This window comes from Lonchura striata, chromosome 2 (genome assembly GCF_050655825.1).
Source record: "Lonchura striata isolate lonStrDom1 chromosome 2, ASM5065582v1, whole genome shotgun sequence".
Taxonomy (NCBI): Eukaryota; Metazoa; Chordata; class Aves; order Passeriformes; family Estrildidae; genus Lonchura; species Lonchura striata.
Window position 1 is genome coordinate 101,328,985 of NC_140704.1, and position 14,619 is coordinate 101,343,603.

Consider the following 14,619-nt stretch of genomic DNA (forward strand, 5'->3'; position numbering starts at 1 on the left):
TACCATAAAGTAGCAAATGTCAACTTTAGAGATGTAGTTAAACTCAGAAATTCCAAACAACAAACATTTGCAGTTATTTTTACCATTGGAGAGAGAGATATTCCAAGAGATGGGCAGAACTTCATTAACATATTTTTTTTAATTCAGTTTTAATCATCATCTGGATGGTGAAAAAGAAGCTTTAGCATGGAATAAAAACGTGAGGTAATAGAGTCAGTTATTTCTGTCATTTTTTCCAAATATCTGCACCAGTATGTGGGAGCTAAATTTAATTATTTTAACTAATTGATGCCAGAAATATGTAGTACATTGTGACTTTGAAAAGATGACATTTTAAGAGAACACTGACCAACTAAAAATGCCATTACAGTTAATCACTACAAAGATGATGTATTGAAAGACAGCATTAAAAGTGTTAAATTATTACTACCTCTGTCAGTATATTTATGTGAGACAGCATCCAAATCTATCCTGCCAATCACAAAAGCCATTCAGTCCATTTGAGAATAAGAACAGTTCTAAAAGAAGATTAAATAATAATAATAAAAAACTCTCCAGAAATAAAATTTGCTTTCTTTTTTGAGAGTTATCTCAAAACTGTTTTTACCGTTATCTGTGATATCAGTGTGGCACTATGCGGAGAAAGAAGAGTGGTACATAGTAAATACAATGTCCAAAAGGTCTGGGAAATACAGGAAATAGCAGTAGGAAATAATGTTAGATTGCTGTGTGACCATTACTTGGAGAATGTACATATTGTTGACCAGTGGTGCAATTCAGTGTATTTATATTAGTAGTTTCATTATATTCTCAGTATCTGATTTACATATTTTTATAGACTACTTGCAGCTTCAGAAATGGAATTTTAAAAATCCTTTTTATTTGGTCTGATACCTCCTGTAAAGATTTTCAGTTATCTATGACAGAAAATGTTGACATGAGTCACTGATGCATAAAATGCATCAACAATAGAGAGATTTTGATTTGCCTTAAAACATCAGATTCCTTTGTTGTTTTGGATGTTTATATTATTTTTAAGGAAACCAAATTTTGTTAATATCCCAGCACCTTCAACATGGTCCTAGAAAGCATAAAACTTATAGAATTAAAAAAAAATAGAAAAATGTGTCCCAAGTAGTTCAACATTCAAATGTGTTTTTAAATATTATCTTTAGAATTTGCATCCATATTCTGTATGATTATTCATGCATTAAATTTTACCAAAAAAAATCCCGTCAAATGAGCATACAGATCTACATTATTTTAATTAAATAATAATTTAAATATATGTCCTACTCTATTACATGCACACACACAATTATACTGCAGCTTTTTGAAAAGACAATACTTTTTTCATGAGACTTATCCTTTTGTCAAATTAGGATATGGCTTCCTAAACAATTTCATTTAAAAAGTTATCTGAATAGGGCTGTTGTGCTATATAAGGGACTACTTCAGCAGTTGCTTCTGATTTCAATGTTGACCAATGAAAATAAAACCTTATTAACACTTACAAAATCTTTTCCTGTTCACTGGAGGAGACATGCTATTGTGAGCCTTGCACAAAGATTTTATTCACATTTGTGTTTGAGAAAAACAGAAAGTATTGGAGGCAGAAACAGTAAACAGAGGTGCTTCTGGAAAATACCTGGTGAAAATATTTTGTAATGTATACCTCAGCTGAGGTATTGAAATAAAATTCAAGTTGTTAAGAATACATGATTAACAATATTATCCATAATTCTGGAATAATACCAGTTTTCTTCATTGAAAAATATAAATAAAATAAAATCCATTTTATAGATAGGTATTATTTAATCAGTGTAAATGTGATGTGCTAATTAAGAGATTTAAAAAAGAGCTTTTTGTATTAAATTCCAATGGAGATAAAGATCCCTGCTGTAAACATTTAAGATATATTATATCCTTAGACAGAGTCCTCCAAAGAGCTTCTGGTGGAAATAAAATGTCCCCAGAGTTTTGTGACATTATGGCAACAGCCTTTCAGATCCCTCAGGGCATCATATAGCCAGTACTCTGCTTTTGTGTAAAGAGATCTTAATAAAATTCAAACAGCGTGAAATGGAAAGTCTGGAAAAAAGGATGGGCTTTCAGAGACTGAAGGAAAATATGATCTTTTTGTTGGTTTCAGAGGATGAAAAATCCTACAGAGATAAAAACAAGGAAGTGGGGAAAAGACCAGGCAATGAGCATGATCAACATTGATGGACTTAGCTGCCTGTTCTCACCAGGCAAACCCCAACCACCCCCAGCAGAGCAGGGTCTGTCCCTGGCTGAGGCAGCGGTGCAGGCTGTGGCACTGCCCTGGCCCCTCACCCACTGCCAGGACACTGCACTGCCTCCAGCCTCAGCTGTGGTGGACGTGTCACGCCAGGCTTGGACAGCCATTGCCACCATCCTCCCCGTGAGGGCTTCCCTGGCTGATGATGGATGTATGTGCACAGCTCCTCAGAACTGGAGGTGAAGGAGAATTGTGGGCATCATTTTTTAAAGTGTTGAATTCCCCTAGGTCGGCTTGAAGTTTAATAGGACTTAATGCCCCAAAGAATTAAGTAGTTGTTACTTGGCACATCTGAACCAAGAGAAAGCAGCAAAAATTGTTAGCATAAAACTTTATTCCTTCCATTTAAACTTATGAATAATCTCTCTCCCAAGGATATGTATGCCTTTACCATAGTAAGATTTTTCATGTTCATCTCCTCAGAGCATTATTCCTTTTCTCTGAAGTAAAGCGAAAATCTGAGTTTAGACCTTTTAGTCTAGTCTAGTCTAGTCTAGTCCCATCTATTTTTCTGTTCTATTCTATTCTAGTTATAAACCAAGATGAGCAGTCTCATTAGGGTTAGGTTCAGTCTTTCTAGAACAAGGAAACATAGACTAAAATAGAAGTGCTCCTAAGAATGATGAAGATAGGGACAGGGAAAGGGTGGTCTCTGAAGCTTAAGGGTTTTGCCATAAAAGCAAAACCTTTACATATCTGGCCAACAGGAACAGACATGTTTCCATGAGCTGAAACAAGACTTGTCTTGTTCTATTTATAGTCCAAACAAAGTCATTTGGACAAAAAGCTATTATCTCTATGGCCCTTCTGGATGTCAGACAACTGTCCCTATAAAGCTCCAATTTAAGAGGTTTAGGCTTGCTAATGTCTTGTTGATTTCTCTATGTTCCAAGCATACATGATTGATCAGTTGCCAATTTAATAACATTTTCATTCATAACTTTTACATGTCCTAAAATCACTTTCGAGAAAAGGCGGGACAAAGGTCTGGGCCTCTTTTTTCCTGGTACTGTTGCAGTTAAGCAGTGCAGTCCTACCAACTCAGCATGACCTTCATTGTCAGAAAAATGTCACTGATTTTGTATACTTCAATTTTTTTATGAGATACTTGCAGTCTGCGAGTGCTTGAAAAATGCTGATCTATTTCTGTGTTTTTCAACTTTGAAACAGAGATGTCATTAACCTATGCTTTAAGATATTTAAGGATTCAATGCATTAAAATGTATGAAGTGCTTTTACTGAAATAGGAAAGTACATTTTTTTTTATACATTATTACAGAATGATATAACTGGACAGACAGTGACACCACTAGATAAACAGTTCTGCAAATAGTTGCAATTTAAAAAATTCTTTAAATACTACAGCAGCTTATCACAACTATCACCATTAGCAGATCTGGCTCAAGAACCAGGAGAAAGAACAGAGAGGAATGTAGGAGCTCTACTTTTGGCCTAGGACAAACTGGATTCAGAGATCAACAGTGAAAGTTCTTGCTTTCATTGAAGGTAGAATTTCTATTCAAGTCATAGAGATTTTCCCACCACTATTGCCAGACATTTTTCAACATTTCCCAAATTCTTACCATGGTTTCCCACTGCCTTTGCTCACTATGTAATTTCTGCCTTTTAGATAAAGAAGAATCAAAACTGTAGATTAACCATGTAGAATTCCCTTCAAAAAGGAAACTGTTGACTTGATCACCATTTACAAAAGGTACTTTTTCCCAGATAGAAGTTCATGCTGTCATGTCATGGGTGAAATATTTTAAAAGTTTAACAGTGCAATATTCAGAAACTGCACAAGAAGACAAGAATTTGACATATCTGCTTCACTATTTCCATTAGGGGTAAAATGTATTTTCATAAAAATGAAGGTTGAATGAAAACTGAAATGCCCAGAAAAATTATTATTGTGTTTTAAAATAAAAGATAACTTACAATTGTAAGTAGAAAAAACTTTAGCTCTTCAAATATCTAGATTTAATTTTTAATGAATTTGAATGAATTTGAAAGAATTTTTAATTAATTTCTTTTCTCAACAAATAATTTAGGTTTAAAGAAATAATGGCTGATTTATATACTCAAAAGTATATCAAATTACATACAAATAACTAAAAAGAGGTAATCATCCTCAAATAGAAACTGAAAAAATCATAAAAATGTTTACTATTAATAACTAATAAATAGAAATATTGATAACTAATAGAAAATAAATTACTATCTTACTTTAGCATTTCTAGTTCTTGAAATAAATAGACTTTAAATTCTTAAATGACAACAGATCATGAGTACTTAATGTCCAGTAACCAGCACCAAACTGGATGTAATTGTAGTTGCATACCCCACAGCGAGAATTTGAAAATTGTTTCATTAAAAAACTGGAGCTGTTTATTCAAACACTTCAAGACCCAAAAATCAAGTTCATAAAATCACAGAATCACAGAATTGTTTGAGTTGGAAGGGACCTCTGGAAATCATCTAGACCAATTCACACTTTTGAGGCAGGATCAGCTAGAACAGTTAACACAGGTACTTGTCCTGGTGAGTTTTAAATGTCTTCAGAGAGGGAGACTCCATGACCTCCCTGGGCAGCCTGTTCCAGTTCTCTGCCATCCTCAATCTAAAGAAGTTCTTTTTCATGCTGAGGTGAAATGTCTTGTGATTTAGTTTATGGCCATTTGCTCCTTGTCCTATCACTGGGCACCACTGAATAGAGTCTGGCACCATCCTCTTGGCAGCCACCTTAGGTTGCCAATGTATGTATTGATGAGAATACCTCTCATTCTTGTCTTCTCTAGACTAAACTCCCACAGTCTCTCTTCGTAAGAGAAATGCTCCAGACCTCAGAACATCTCTGTGAACTCTGCTGGACCCTCTCCAGTAGCTTCTTGTCTTTCTTGTACTGAGGAGCCCAGAACTGGACACAGCACTCCAGATGTGACCTGACTAGGGCTCAGCAGGGTGGGAGGATCACCTCCACTCTTCCCAATGCACCCCAGGGTCCCACTGGCCCTCCTGGCCACAAGGGCACTGCTGGCTCACGGCCAGCTTGTCACCCAGCCGGACTGCCAGGTCCTTCTCTGCAGAGCTGCTCTCCAGCCCCCATCCTGCACTGGTACCTGGGGTTTTTCCTCCCCAGGTGCAGGACCCTGCACTTGCCCTTGTTGAACCTTGTTTGGTTTCTCTCCACCCAGCACTCCAGCCTGTCAAGGTGCTACTTAATGGCAGCAGAGCCTCAGCAACTGCCCCAGTTTTGTATCATCATCATCATCATCATCATCATCATCATCATCATCATCATCATCATCATGATCACTTGCTGAGGATACATTCTATCTATTCATCCAGGTCATTGATAAACAAGATGAATTAGGCCAGACCCAGAATTGATCCCTGGGGAATGCCACCGACTGCAGGCCTCCAGCTGGGCTCTACTCCTCTGATCATGACCTCTGAGCTCTGCCTTGATCCACCTCACAAGTGCTTATCTAGGTAATGCTCATTTCCTGTGTGCCAAAGAAGCTCATCAGATGGCACATATGGGACTAGGCCTGTTAGTTCTAAGACGAGTAATAAATAAAAGTCAGCCTTTCTTTAAAGCCTTGAAACTCTGGCTGTCAGTCATGAAAAAAATCCTAATTGGTATGCACTATCTAACTCTGAACTGAGACACTTATTTCTTGTGTTGCTACAGCTTTGATTTTTTAAAAAGTGGTGGAAACTAGCAATTTTGCCTCCAATTTAATTAGATTATCAGTGAAGACACACAAACACTATCTCTCTCGTGGATATCTAACTTTTGTTCTTTCCTTGTTTGTTGTTATCTTAACTTGAGCTAAGCCATTTTGACAGAAATCCTGTTTCTTCTTTGTGTGCCAGGACGATACACACAGCATACACTAAAGACAGGCCAGCTAAGCAGCAGACCTCACTATAAAATTAATGCAAAGCTTCCCTGAGGGTCCAAATTCTTTGCTCATTCCAGCCTTCAACACATGCTAGCTTGCTTCCTGCCAAAGCAAGGTCTTTTCTGAGAAAACAAAAGAAAAAAAAAAAAAGCAAGGAAAGCAAATAAACTCTTTGTGGCAAGAGCATATTTAGATAAAAAGCTCTCTTTATGCTTAGGAATACTTACTAAGACAACTTAAAAATAAACTATGCATGTTTTTATGAAACTGTAAGTCAACTTCTATGCTGAAAGGATAGAAAAACAAAAGCAGAAAAAAGGAAATAAAAAATTTCTAACTTACTATCGAACAGGCAAAAAAAGGGATACTTTGAAGGGGGAATTCATGAGGAAAAAATGTAACTTCATAAACAGAATATGTATGGAACCTAGGAAACTCCTGTACATGAAGCAGAGAGAAGACAATTAATAGAAGTGTGCTCAAAGTGTAAATGATTTAGGTATGCAACTTTGGCAGCAGACACGGTCAGAAAGACCCAAAGCTGGGACAAGGTCGGTGAAGGCAGGGAAAAAATCCTGTGAAAAATCTATGTTTGGGAAATGAAGATCACTAAGGTTAAGTACAGAAATGGTGCAAAGTGCAACATCCAGAAGGAGTAAACAGAGAATCTGAGTGTGGTCTGTTACACATTCCCTATGGGAATGAAGAGTTAAACAGCCATGCCTCGCTTTCAGCATTTTAGAGTGTTATCTAGAGTGTCAAAAGGATAACCTGATAATTTTATGATCTGAGAAGCAAACCATGAAAATGTTCTGATATATGAGGCGTCTGCCTGCCCCCCTTAATCATGGTTATTTACCAGCAAGAATACACAACAAGAAAATGCAATTATGCATGCTATTTGCTAATTGCCAGCCATAGACATTCCTCCATTACACTTATTGTCGTGTTTTTGCACTTAAGCTGAAGTGGGAAACTTTACATTGCTCTTGAATATGCTTATGAGATATAGATAGTGGAATATCCTTGAATTTAGCCTGAGTTAATACAGGGAAGTTTGAATATTATCACACCTCTGATATGGCTCAGCAACTTGATCATGGGCTTTAGCCCTGAAGATTTGTTCAAGGTCAGATCTTGTGTTTCTTGAGTCATCCACAGTGTTTTCAACTAAATGCACTAAGGGATCTCCATGCTATCAGTGCAGCTTTCCTACTAAGGCCATTTATAGAAACATTTTGCAATTCTGAGAAGGAAAACATTCACAGATGGAGTGGAAATGATTGATGATGATTTGCTGCCAGGTAGGTGGAACTCCACCACTCAGAGGAACCCAGCAGTCCTTCTCTAATATTACCTAGAGGATCTTAATGCATTCTGAGTTGCAAATCTTTTAAAGACCTTATATGCAGTCATGGTAACAAAAATCTTATGTGGTAGTCTGATGAATACATTGCTAGTCTTTCTAAGCAGAGATGTGATACCCTAAAAATTTCCCGTTACAGGGAGACTTATAGGGGAACTCATTTTGTGAGTGAATACTATTTTTTCATTATAAGATTATTTATTTTTCTGCCTAAACAATAAACTCTTTAAGTAGCATCATATACCAGAAACAAAAATTTTCTCATGAAAATGTTTTTCTTTGTTTTAAGGACACATAGGACACACTTCTCTATAGTACTGGTGGTAATTATGACTCTTGGGATAATTTTTCTTTTATTGACTGTGCTGCCTCTACAGTCACTGTCCCTGTGATGACCCATGTGACACCACATTTATGTCACTGGGGCATACAAGGAATACCAACCCATTTCTGCATGCCAGATGTTTCCACTTTTTGCTTAATGGGAGTGCAGAAAGTGGGCTGGACTACACCAATGATTGTCCAGTAGCATTATAATCCTCTATTTAATTTCCATGGGGTTTACCCCTGTCTATCATAGGACACAGTGGAAAAAGATATACTTTAGGGTTTTTTTCCTGAGGTTCAGTTTTGATAAGAAGGAGGATTCTCTCTGGGGCTCATTTCAGACCACTTTTATTTGGTTGCTACCAGCCATCCGTACTCTTAAGATGTTCTTGTTTATTTTAATTACTTTCATATATCCGAATAAAATTAGATAGTGCTGAAGAGTTAAAGATAGTAAATCATTCTCAATGCTGGTTACAGTATAAAAAGTAGCAAACTGGACATAAAGTCATGCATAAGAGGTGGAATGTGGAGATTGATGTGGAATTATGAAATATATCCATATGTAATAGCAAACATGCTGTGCAGAGGCTCTGTTTTCTATTTCCTAGATCCTAGAAACTAAGCTATGGTGTGAAGCCAGGTATTCACCAAAGCTGCTCTATCACTCCTCAGCTGGCCAGGGGAAAGAAAATATGAGGAAAGGTATCTGAGTTGAGATAAGAACAGGGAGATATCAGTGACCAGTTACTGTCACAGACAAAACAGACTCAACTTGGGGAGAGTATTTTTATTTATTGCCAATCAAATCAGAACAGTCTAATGAGGAGTAAACCCAAATCTTAAGAATAGTATCCACCCATTCCTTCTTCTTTCCTAGGCTTAATTTTATTCCTGATTCTCTACCTTCTTCCCTCCAATGGCATAGGGGGATGGGAAAAGGGGGCTGCTGTCCAGCCATTGTTTCTACAGCTCCCCTCCTCCTCAGTGGGAGGACTCCTCAAACTCTTTCAGTGCTCCAGCATGGGATCCTTCCCACAGGAAACAGCCTCCACGACCTTATGCTACATAAGTCTGTCCCACAGGCTGCAGTCTTTCATAAACTGCTCTGGCATAGATTAGAGCAGACTGCTCAATGTGGGTCCCCAATGGGGTCAAAGCTCAGTGGGGTCCAGCCAAACTGTTCCAGCATGGGCTCCTCTCTCTATAAGCCCACAGGTCCCAGTCAAGAGCCTACTCCAGTCCAGGCTTCCCACAGGGTCACAGCCTCCTGCTCCACTGTGGGATCCTCCATGGGCTGCAGGTGGATCTCTGCTCCACCATGGACTTTCATAGACTGCAGCAGCACAGCTGCCTCACCACAATCTGCACCACTGAAGGTGAATCCCAGCTCCAGTGCCTGGAGCACCCCCTGCCCCTTCTTCTCCACTGCCCTTGGTGTCTGCAGTGCTGTATCTCATATATTCTGACTCCTCTTTCTGGCTGCAGTTGCTGTTCTTCATAAATACATGATTCCAGAGGGCACTGACACTGATGGGCTTGGCCTTGGCCAGCAGCAGGTCTGTCTTGGAATTGCCTGGCACTGGCTCTCTCAGGCATGGGGGAAGCTTCTGGCAGCCACTTCTGTAGTCCACTTCCTAACAAAGCCTTGTCACACAAACCCAATACACCCAATATCCAAGACATTGTTCCTAACTACTAGAAGCAATACTCTGGAGTCTAAGAAGTAGAATCTTTATCAAATACTTTGCCATAACTACATTTTTTGTCTCTTCCTGCTTTATGGACTTCATAAAACGTGACCTAAATGTTTTGATGGGGGCAACTGAACTATGCTGTTTGTGCTTCTATCACCTCTAAGTAAGAAATATTCTATGTTGCACATGCAAATTACCTTCTTATATTAGCATTCAATTCATATTTTTTAAGAAATCAGTGCAGGTAGTTAATGTATATGTATGTACAAAACAACCCATTTTATGGAGACTTTTGACACTGCAACATTTTCCTTAAAGAAAAAGTCACATTTATTAAAACCAAAGAGAAGATAATAAAGCCAATTGTTGATATGTTCTAAAATACACAACACATTTGCATTTTTGGCAGTTTATGTAATAGAACAGACATGAAAATGCTGTTAGATAATTAGCTCTGTTAATTTGAAGAGCTCAGATTTTGTTGATAATGATGAAATACTATTTAACACTATTAATTAATACTATTTGACTACTGGACAAGCATCTATTCTTACCAGCTTTGTGAAAGATAAACCAAGAGCTCATATATTACTATTAAAATTTTAGTACAGAAGGAGCAGATTTCTCTGGCTGTACAACACACCAATGTAAAACTGGTCTGATAAAGAGTTTGCAAAGATTACCATAAGCTAAATTTGTCTGACTAAACCTTTTCACTCATCATGGTTTGGCTATTATTTTTCATCTCACTTTTGAACGAGAAAGATACAAGTTACAAGTGCTGGAATCTGGGGTCATATGCAAATACATATATTTCTACAGGACTTCTGCAATCCTGTTAAGAGCTATTATTCCCCAACAAAGACAAATATCTCATAACAACAGTATTCAGTTTCTTTCTGTGTCTTTAGGAGCAGTACACAGGGGAAACAGCATTTAATCTACATGAATACTGTTGACTTTAACAAATATAAAATGTTAAATATAAAATCCAAATAAGGCCACTAAAAGTTAAAATAAATGATAGTGTGATAGTACAGGAGCCCTGTGGCAGCATATCACTACTTGCTATAAGAAAAGCAATAAAACTTAGTGACCCAAGACCTTTATTTTCTCCCTTTTTATTTTTTTCTTTTGGAGCCCTTCAGTATTGTTATCTTCAGGACTGTTCCTCGCCTAGGGTGCTGGGGATGGAAATTCTGTCGGATGATACTCCCAAGAGTCTGCATTAATTCTGAACACAATGAGATATAATTCTGAAGTTAACTCAGTTCTCTCTCAGGAAGGAGCTGTTGTTTTAAGAAGACATTTGCCAGATAACAGATGTTAGAACAGTAACTGCCACGGATCAAATTTGCATAGGTATATCTGTTAATTTTGTTTCATCTTTGAGAAACTTGAGATATTTAGAAGCTGTGACCCTGCACATATTTGGAATACCCGATGATGCTCAAAGTTAAAAAAAAGTGGTCACCTCCAACTTTATCCATTGTGTGATCCTGGGAGTCTCAGTTTTGCATCTGCACATATGTATAAGTAGGATACCAAGAATTTAACATTTGAAATCATCTGCAAGTGCATTTGTTCTATAATGTCTCACTGACCTTTTATCTGTGGATTGAATGGTATTGGAAACAAACTGTACCTTCCATGATGCAGGCAGATGCTGCGTTTGTGCCATTTTGATAGCTAGTAGGCATGCGAAGTAGGTATTTCCTGATCAAAGTATATCCACATAAGGAGAGAAAGAAAAATTTCAGGAGGGCTGAACAGGAATGAACTAATGCATAACTAATTGATATTTTTCATTGATGAATAATAGCAGAAAAATAGAAGTAAAAATTATGAAGGAACTAATACAGAGCCACGTTTAGATCCATAGAAACAGGAAAAAAGATGAAGTAGTCACAGGCATAATTTTAAGATGCATCCAAAACATCAGTTTTCCCAGTTTATGAAGAATGAATGCTGCATTCTCTCATTTCAAAAGTGGGACACAAAATGTGTGAAGAAATGATGAAAGGAACACCCTGAGCATTCTATGTTGAATTTTTTGAGTACTTCAAAATAAGCATTTCAAGTGTTCCTCCCACCACTTCCCTATTTAAATACACTATCAAGAGTGATTTCGGCCATTAAAGCATTTATGGTCAGTCATTTCTCTGACACTGAGCACATTGTAATTTTATTGTGGTGGGGATTATTATTTTATTATTTTATTATTTTATTATTTTATTGTGGTGGGGATTTAAATACTGCTGTCTTCTCTCAATGTCAGTCCACTTTTAAGGTATGAGAGATACTGCTTTGACCTTTGTGGCCATAGAGGAATTTTTAGGAAGTCATATGCAAATATTATGGGCACACACGGCTGTCCATTCACCATGCTATGTACATACACTAATGAGTAATTACCATATGCTAATGACATCCAAGGACTCATCAGTACTAATCTCAGAAGTGGTAGGTTGTCAACTACAACAGCAGCGACCCCAGGAGTAGGCAATAGCACCAGGTATGAGACAAGGCAGGGATTTGTTTAAAAAAACCCAAAGCTATATCCAGCCACTGAATTAGAATTGAAGATCTTGGCTGAAGGCTGTGGTTCTGGCCTGAACTTTAGCTAGACGTGTATGCTGACACCAGTGGCCAAATAATGCCTTCACTGGTAAACTGAGTGTGAAATAACATCAAAAAGTAATCACAGAAAACATGCAACCCCTACCACAAGCATTAAAAATTCACTGAACTTGCACTGACTTGCTATGTGTGGTATTTAATTTAGTGAGGAAACATGACTGCACTCCCACTTGCTTTAACTTTTCCTCTTTGACACAAGCCAGGCAGAAGTGAAGTAGACAGATTTTCCCTGTTCTCTCAATTGCAAACAGCAGCAATCCTGTTATGGATCAAACAACTCCCACTGCATTCACCTGGCGTCTCTGACTCCAAGTTTGATTATGTATAAGACATTCTTGTGCTTGTCCTTTCCAGTAGTGGAAAAACTTTCTATAAGGTTTTCTCATTAGCCTGATAACTAAAATCAATTTTAGTTTGTGTTCAGGTGAGTGGCAGCATGATAACATCTTGAGAATCCTCAAAATATTTCATATCCTCAAATTAGTGGCATAAAATTTCGTTCCATAAAAACAGGGACTTCTTAAATTATGGAGGTAAGTGGGAAGGAAAAGGTATAAGTGAATAAAAGAAGTATAGAAACAAAGAAATGGAAGAAGAGAGTCTTGCAAAAGAAAATAATCACAAATAATTACATAGCTTAGATGATACTGGAAAAGGATAGGAAAAGAGTACAAAAGGATGAAAAAAAAAAGCAGAATTATTTACAGTTTATAGTACATACTTGAGCTCCCTACATATTTTCCTATAGAACCATATATAATATCTCCTGTCTAAGACTTCATGGGATGAAATGGCCATTTTCTGATGTTTTGCAAAATGTACATTTCCACGTGATTAATATCAATCAGTTATGCTAATTAGATTCTTTTTGTGGAGTATCTACTATGAGTCCTATGTGAAACAACTGATGCTGTATTGGCTAAAGACATATTTTATGCTATCTTTAGTGAAGGATTTTGCTTAAACTGAATATTTTAAACAACAATGGTGAAAACTGTGGCCATTGTGTTCACGTGGAACCATTTAATATTCCCTCAGACCAGTTCTTGGCAGAGCATACTATTAATTGACAAGAAATGCACCTTAACAAATCAGAAAAGGGGAAAAACAAAGACTGAAAAACAAATTTGGGATAGCATAATCTAAAAGTATGAAATCCATCTTGTCTAATGCATAAAAATGTTAAGCACAGCATGCCTGCTCTCTGCCCAAGGAACCCAGGGCATTGTTTGAAAGCAAAATGAAAAAAGCAATCATGCTTTGCTGTGAAAAAAAAAAAAAAATACTAACAAGCTTCCTTTACACTGGAGTTTACTTGTCTAGTTCAATATTCCAAAGTTTAGGCTTTTACTGCTCTACACTGACTTAGCAATACTTTAATAAGAAATTTATAACATGGAACTGCTCAGAACATTGGAATGCACCAATCCCTTCTGTCCATGATTCTGTATGCTGGGTTTAAAAACCTTATGAACTGTAGATACAAATACCTACTGCTTCACCAAAAATTTAAATACTGCTACCCAAACATAAAACAGTACTGGGGGCAAAAGAGAAGGGGTATAAAACCCTTATGTGCAGAATGATAATGTATATTCATGGTTCTTATGTAGCAAAAGATGACCTTGCCTTTCCTGGACACTTACACAAAATAGCAAGGGCATGTTTGTGGCTATTTCACATCTGCCATAAAAACCACTTTGAATATCACTGGTAACACTGGAGGAGTCTTTTACAGCATTTCTCCATTTTGTCAATCTGAAACATTTATATTACAGGTATTTTTTATATCATAGACAGAATCTAAGTCTGCAGATGAATGCTAATATATATTTTCATTTCTGTATATTCCTATTTCTGCTTTTATTCCACTGATGGTCCCTTTAGCCAGCTTTTGACACTACTTCTACGTGCACAGAACACTTTTTCTTGGCTGTCCTCCATTTCATCTGTGCTTCTAAACTGAGAGCTAATCATACATTTTTTTCCTTTTTTTTTCCCTTCCTCTCTGAGAAATTGGTCTCATGGGTCCTAAAGAAGCTTCCAGTAAAAAAGGCTAAGTACCTGTGAAATGAAGTATTTGAGGTTGTTTTGTCAACATCTGCTAATGACAAACACTTATCCTGGGCAACTCTTCTTTTTGCTTGCATCTTCCCCACTTTCTGATTAGATACTGCTCCTTAAATGATACACATTTCCAAACCCAGCTACCTTCTGGATTTTTTAGGAAGTCTCTCCCTATCAAATTCTGTCTTACCAGCCCATTTGTATTTAATTACCACATCCCTATTTCCTATTCCGCATGCTTAGCCCTTTTTGTTGTCCCACCTCCACAAACTTTCCCTCCTATTTTCACCAATCTTTTGAATTTCTCTTAGT

General features: G+C 37.2%; 1 protein-coding gene across 2 annotated transcripts in view; it reads right to left on the reverse strand.

Annotated features, from left to right (window-relative positions):
* The window catches only part of DOK6 (docking protein 6), a 246,983-nt gene that overhangs the window by 62,678 nt on the left and 169,686 nt on the right, over positions 1–14,619 (reverse strand). The window lies entirely within an intron of this gene.